General features: G+C 47.1%; 1 long non-coding RNA gene across 9 annotated transcripts in view; it reads right to left on the reverse strand.

The window, feature by feature from the left end:
- The window catches only part of LOC103889758 (uncharacterized), a 268,260-nt gene extending 262,818 nt beyond the window's left edge, over positions 1-5,442 (reverse strand). For all 9 annotated transcript variants that reach the window (XR_010136256.1, XR_008522294.1, XR_008522292.1 and 6 more), the window contains exon 1: positions 5,224-5,442. This is a non-coding gene — a long non-coding RNA (uncharacterized LOC103889758). The remainder of the gene's footprint in view (positions 1-5,223) is intronic.
- Between the last annotated feature and the right edge of the window lie 558 nt (positions 5,443-6,000).

The following is a 6,000-nucleotide window of genomic DNA, read 5'->3' on the forward strand; positions in this document are numbered from 1 at the left end:
CTCTTCCTGAGTCAGGACCATGTCCTTTGAGTCCTGAAGTGCAGCAAGGAAACTGTCCAGACTTGACTTCAAAAGCCAGGCTACTTTCCAGCAAAGAGCCAAATGGCTGGTTGCTTAGAATTTTTAGAACAGGTTCATCTCCAAGGACATGGAGTCTATTCACATAATTCAACCAGATCGAAGGCCAGAGAAGCTAAAACTGTCACATACCCATTATCTACTGGCATAATCAAGGCCAAAGGGATTCATAAGGAGGCGGTGGGTTTTGGAGGGAGGGTGCTTGCTGCTATTTCACCTTGGACCTGAGTCCCCTCTTGTGTGCCCCTTGCTCTGCATCATCTCAGGGCCTTGCCTCACTCCTCCATCTTCCTCCTCCAGCTCCTTTACAGATAGGGTGGCCAGTGAAAGACTAGGCTGAAAGGGTTAGCTGGGAATTCAAGGAAAGGCCTGCAGAGGAGTCTGACATATAGGAGGCTTTGCCTTTTGCCCCCAACTTCCTTCCTCTCTTCTGTCTGGAATGCAGAAGTGATGGCAGGAGCTCCAGCAGCCTTCTTGAAGCATAAGATAACTTGGAGGAAGGAAGCCAGTGCTAAGGATGGCAGAGTAGGCAGATGGACGAACTGGCTGCCTGTTGACCCTTGTCCCAGAAAACCTGCTTCCTGTTTGAGGACTGAACAGAAAGAGCAATAGAATCCTTTTTCTGTGCAAGAGAAATTAAGCCTGACTCTTTTCAGACCCCTTGCTATTTTATACATTTTCCCTTGTATCTAGCTGAATTGATAGAAACTTATCAATTTATTAATCAACACTCCGTAAGTGATTTGTCCAGTGAGAACAGCTAAAATAATACATTTTCTGTCATCATTAAAAATCCTGTGATTTTTAGTCCGATAAATGTTTTAAAAGGCAGAATGAAGAGAAGAGCTACAAGACCCTGTAGCAGAAGCCCTCGCTCGCAGGGTTATCACTCCTAAAAGCAAAAGATAAGCAGGAAAACCACAGTGGATAAGATCTGCTGTCACCCTTAGCTTTTCTGATTACACAAAGTGCAATAACATCTATTTTTTTAATCCGAAGGAATCCTCTGACACCACCAAGCATCCTGCCCACTCCTCCTTCCTGAGGGCTCAACTTCCTTCTGATCTATTGTCGGCTTTTCCTTGCCTGAGCTCTGTGATCTAACCAGAACCCAACGGAACCTATAGAGAGTCCAATCCTTGCCCGACAGCCCTGAGCCAGGCCCACAGCTGCCTAGCCTACAGCACTGGGGGCAGAGGGAGGTCCTCTGGATTATGGCACAAGGGGAAGTTGCAGGAAAAACTCCCCACAAATTAGCACCATCTACAATTGACCAACAAAGTGCAGATACTTCTCGGCATTCAAAGCCTAAACAATCAGGATGGAGATGTATAAAGCATTCAATGCTTCACGTTGGCAGGCCGATACCAGGTATTTCACTGACAGGTGAAATAGCAGAGTGACGGGACAGAGTGATCAAGGCAGAGTGATCTAAAGGACACAGCAGTACTTCTTTAGGACCCTGGCAGAATGGAAGAGAGTATCTGGCTTCTAAGGCACTGCACAAACTTGAATGATCTTCTTCAGAATTGACAAGGAAAGGCCATGTTATGTTCACCCTGGGTTAAGTTTTAAGTGTATCTTATTTAATTTTTTTCAATATGAGTCATCTCCAGATACTGTGATGATTTCCAAATAACCAGAATCTAGATGACTAGAAATTTACTCTAGCTGGCTTTAGACAGGAAGCGTGAGGACAGAATCCAGCTGCTTCCACTCCAGGGTAGGTCTGAAGCCAACCGTCCTCGGTTTCCTGGCCTGTGGCATCAGTCTGGTTGGATTACACACAAAGCCCTGCAGATCTGCTGCTTTTCCTGATTCTCCTGTCCTGAGTGAGTGCAAGGGGCTCCCCTGTCGCCGATGCGTTCTTTGAAGCAGATGCTGCGCCTGATACCTGCTGGAGAGTCCCACCGCCTTGAGTGAGTCAATAAACCTATCATCCTTCCCATCTTCCAGGATGGATATCGGGGTAGGGGGAGGTTAAAGGGAATACCATAAAGTTGCTACCATACAGTTAGGGCTGAATACAATGGGAGTTCTTATTGTGATGATGTCAATGATGATGACAATGTTGATGATGATGATGATGATGATATCTAGAACTCCAGGTTTTCCTGGAGAGAACCAAGGAGGATTCCCCACTTACCTAATAAATAAATGTCCTGTAAATGCAGAACATGCCATGTAACTGATGACACAAGCGAGATCTCACTTCTGGGGGATGAGAATCAATTCTTTACCGATCCCGCAGGGCAGAGGGACCCAAGTGGAGACACTAAGCTGTTTGTTATATTTCCAAATGAATGAGTATGTACGTAACAGTTACCATGTCTCCTTGTAACTTGTGTGCTAATCATAAAATCTTCACAAGAACGCATGACATTCGTGCTATGACTATTCTCATTTTACAGTGAGGAAGGCAGGACACCAAGGAATTAAGTAACTTGCCAACATAGGGACGAGCTCACCACACAACAACCAAGGGTGGAGATACCAGTCAGGTACTGTGGAAAACACTGGACATGAGGTAGACCAGGTGCACCAGGTCCAGGTGCTGATGAGAGGTGGAGAGTGGGAGACAGGGCCAGTGAGCCACAGGCCAGTCCCTAGGCTGAGGGCCCCATGACAACAGGACATTGGCCAACTTCCAGCTGTCATCACTGTCTGTGTTTCATTTTCACAGTTCGATTAATAAATGCTCTATATTCAGGGATGCCCGTGGCCTTATTTCTTGATGACAGAAGTGATAACATCAGTCCCCCCACAGGCTTGTTTCTCATGGGTAGGAGGTGACTCAACTCCTAATGTCCAGACAACTGCCCAAATTCTGCATGAAAAAAAACATGATCAACGTCTGGGATAAAAATCAGCCACCTCAAAACCCTTTAAAGGATTGAAGGACATGGGACCCAGTGATAAGCACATGTCTGGGGCCCGGCACCTTCTCTGAAACAAGGATGATCGAATGTTGGTGTCCACACCGCACGGAAGAGCTGTCTAAAGCAGTTTGCCTTTGATTGGCTCCCGTCTCCATGAAGGTGGCACGTCTCCGAGTGCTTACAAGGAGACAGGGTCTCACCCTGAGAGGACTCACCCAGAGAGACAAGCAGGGCTGCTCCACTGGCTTAGAAATGCCTGGCACCTGACTTGTGGAGGCTCCTAGTTGGCATGAAATTGTTAGCCTTGGAAACAATCGCTGCTCACATTGGAACTGCAGGATCTTTCTTGAAAAAGCCATGGAACTAACTCAAGGGCCACAAGCCCAAATGCCTTCAGAGGGCAGATTAATAAGAGAATCTAGCAGAGTTAGTGTTGATGGAGTTCCTTCTCCATCCAGGCCCTGTTCCGGGGGCCGGGCAGATGCTAACCCATGGGGACCACACGGCAGCCCCACGAGGCTGGCAGGCCCTCAGCCTGGCTTCTGAGCCTCGCTGTAATCGCACTCTCCAAGCTTTGTGGCATCAGGGTGTGGCAGGGCCTGAGATCCGGAGAGTGTGGACCCCACCCACAGTTATCTCAACACAAAAAAACAATCCCGAGCAGGCCAAACAGAACCTGGTGGGGGATGCCCTCACCAGGGCTGCATCTGGTCCCAGAGCTGCTGGTTTGCAGCCCAACTATTTCGTTTTATTTTTTTAATTTTCTCAATATTTATCTTCTTTTATCTATAAAAGAGTACGGTTCTGGGGAGGTGTTCTTCCTTGGAATCTTGTTCTCTCATTTTAAGCTGACTTAATCTTCCCACGCTACACGTCACATGCAGAGCGCCAACTTTGAAGTTCACTCGGTGACCAACTCTCCCGCCCAATCCCTCGGCGAGGGTGACATGCAAGCGGAACATCTCAAGGCTCCAGATGCAGCCTCAGCCTTCAGCTGCCCTAGCCTTAATAAACACTAGATTTTTCATTTCAGAAACTATGTTCAACCTGTTGCCTCAAGACAACCTAAAAATCGTCAACATTAGCCAAAGGTTGGAAGCCAAATGTGTTAGCTCCTGCCTCAGAGACAGATCCCTTAGCAGAGGGGGTCTCTCAGCAGTAGCCCAGAGGAGCTGGGACCCAAGCTGGGAGCTGGTCACTTACACACGGGGGGCATCCTAAGTCGATTTTAACCCGAGATCCATCAGCCAAGCCTTCCTACGGGGGGAGGCCGGCCAGCCACCGTGCTGTGCTAAGGAGCAGATTGAACATTCTCTCAGCTGCTCCAATTTTAGAAATTGGGTGCTGACTCATTATTAACCCAGGAAGCCCACACACTCAAATGACTGTACTGAAAAAGCTCCCTGTCATACCCTGCCTACTGATGTGTTGCTTTTTAAGCAAATTTGAAAAATGTTTATCATAAGGTATTTATGACATTTTAACCGTTTCATTTACAGTAACTAGAACAACATTAAAAAAAAATGTTTCCTGTATTTTACTTGACAGTAAAGCTAAGCTTCATCGGAATACTAACAGCCTGAGAAATACCTATCAAGATCAAGTCAGGCCTCAAAGACTGAGTGGCCCCCTCCTCAGTCCTCCCCAGTCCCCCACCCCCAGTGCTAGCCTCCAGCATTTTTACGTTCTTCCTGATTTTACCACAGTTTGTGACTTTCAACGTTAAGGAAAAGGAAAGGACGTAAAATACGCTCCTGCAATCATTCATATGCTTTTAGAGAAGGCAGCCAAAGTTCTGCCTCTCTGGTATTTCTCGCACTGAAATTGGGCAGCTCTGACCACGAGGCCAGAAATGGCTCAGGAGCTGCCTCTCCTCCACCTCTGAGAAGCGGAAGCTCACCCAACCTCAGCAACCCTGGGTTAGCACAAGTATACCCACTTCCATCTCTGAGCTTCACTTTGGCTTCTCAGAGGAGTCCCGAGCAGCTTATTTCCAGCCAAGCACTGCAGTCTCTTCCAAGACAACAGAACGTGCAACCGGCATCTACATTCTTACAATGAAGGACTGAGAAACACCTCCTGACAGTCACACTACAGGACAGTAACCATGGGGCTGGTGACAGAGGCAGCCACTTTTCTAAAACGACAGATCTTCAAAGTCTGAAAGAAACGCAGTGTCCTCACCAGGACGCAGCAGCCTTTCCCACAGCCCAGACTCCAAGGCAAACTGCAGAAGCGACCCTAAAAATGACAGAAACATACTCACCAGGGAGAGGCTGGTGGCTCCACCTTCCCAGGAACTGTGCTGTGAAGATCTGAAGACAGGCACGGGCTCAGGCACCGCTTGCCTAGAGTGTCAATTTGAAACTTAAAAAGCAGCGACCATCCAGTCATTTATTTCCCTCCATTCCCAATGATGTACACACGACTAAGAAGGAAAAAAAAAAAAGGCGCACACCTCAGCCTTCATTCTCATTGGAACGAGATGACTCATGCTGACTCATAGCCACCACTTCCTCTCCCGACATTCTCTTCATACTTGTGAGCTGGACTGGTCCGGTTCCCAGGGTCCCTGCAGCCCTTCCTGGAAGAGCAGCCTTCCTGATCCTCTCAGAGAGACCCAAACACTGACCCCACATGGGACCCAGGGGTCGCCCACACAGGGGAAATGCTTTATTTAGGAGTCTTGAGAACAACTGGAAAATTAAATGCATGAACTTTGTGTGCATTTGAATTTCAAATACATACTCAGATTTTGTAATGTGCTACAGGCTCATGTATGAAATTCTTGCTCTTTTCAAGGCAGTTCAGAGTAGAGAGAAGGATGAGATATTTTCTTATTCTTTTAGGTGTTCAGATTTACTTTGCTCTGGTAATAACTATTTCGGTGCCTGTTTTCTTCTGTATATATTCCTCTGACAACAATTCACAAGATCTAAAATCATCATCTCTTCAAAGCTGTCTGTTAGCGGGGTTGGTGCCCTCTTTTTAAGTTTACATGACTTACCTCTTCTCTATCCATCTTTCAGACTTCAAGAATATG

Source organism: Pongo abelii, chromosome 12 (genome assembly GCF_028885655.2).
Source record: "Pongo abelii isolate AG06213 chromosome 12, NHGRI_mPonAbe1-v2.0_pri, whole genome shotgun sequence".
Lineage (NCBI taxonomy): Eukaryota > Metazoa > Chordata > Mammalia > Primates > Hominidae > Pongo > Pongo abelii.